The sequence below is a fragment of the Belonocnema kinseyi genome, chromosome 7, assembly GCF_010883055.1.
Source record: "Belonocnema kinseyi isolate 2016_QV_RU_SX_M_011 chromosome 7, B_treatae_v1, whole genome shotgun sequence".
Taxonomy (NCBI): Eukaryota; Metazoa; Arthropoda; class Insecta; order Hymenoptera; family Cynipidae; genus Belonocnema; species Belonocnema kinseyi.
The window spans coordinates 65,986,684-65,987,765 of NC_046663.1; positions in this window are offsets into that span (position 1 = coordinate 65,986,684).

A 1,082-nucleotide genomic window follows, 5' to 3' on the forward strand; every position below is an offset into this window, starting at 1 on the left:
CTATAACAACACGCTAAGTCCCAAATTTAAAAGTATCCCTAGATCAGCCAAATTGAATAACCTAAGATTTTTTTAAACATTTTCAGGTCCATCCACTCAGCGACGCACACTGGTAAAAAACGTTTTTCTTTGTTCATTAACCTAAATTCTTAAGATTGGCTGAACGGAATTTGAACGAAATTCAGAATTAATACAGGATCTAAATATATTTTTCAAGGCCTTAAAATCCTTGGGAAATCGGGTACTTTTCATATTTTTTGAATAAACAGACTCAACATTTTAGAAATAATGATACATTTTTTATATCAACACTTAAACTTCTCTGTTTACATCGGCCAAACTAAAATTTAAAGGAAAAATTTTACCTTCGATTTTTTATTTTCCTGAAAAATTTTTATAAACAACAAAAAAGGTGAATTTTCAGCTTCTTAATCTGGCAAAAAATTCACGTTTTTTCACGTTTTATCAATTTTCCAGGAAAATGAAAAATCGGAGGCCACTTTATTTATAAAATATGAAAAGTACCCAATTTCCCATGGATTTTCCAGCCTTCGAAAATATATTTGTATCTTGTGAGTATTTTTCCCTTATCAGGTATGACGTGAACAGTACTCAGTCTAAATTTCATTTAATTCCGTTTAGCCAATTTTGAGATATTGGGTTTATGAACAAAGGAAATCGTTTCTTACCACTGTGCACCGTCACCAAGGTAAAATGAAAAACCGTAATACGCCATATATTTTTTCTTTTTTCATGCACATCTGATGCTAAACATTTTATAAGATAAACGATTAGGAGAGATTGTTTTGATTGTTTTGCTCTTCGATGACATATAATACCTATCACAAAAAAAACAACCATTAGTCATACATACTTAACCCCAGTCATAAAAATCGTTATAATAGTGTAAAAACAACCTTAAACAACGTAAAGATGTTTCAGAACTTAAAATTAATTACTTATGGATTAAAAATTTACCCCTTTTATAATTTCCCCCGAAAACTACCCTTTCACGTAAACACTGTTAGCAGATATTTGTTACTATTTTTTTTCTCGGATGAAATATGAAACGTGTCACAAAA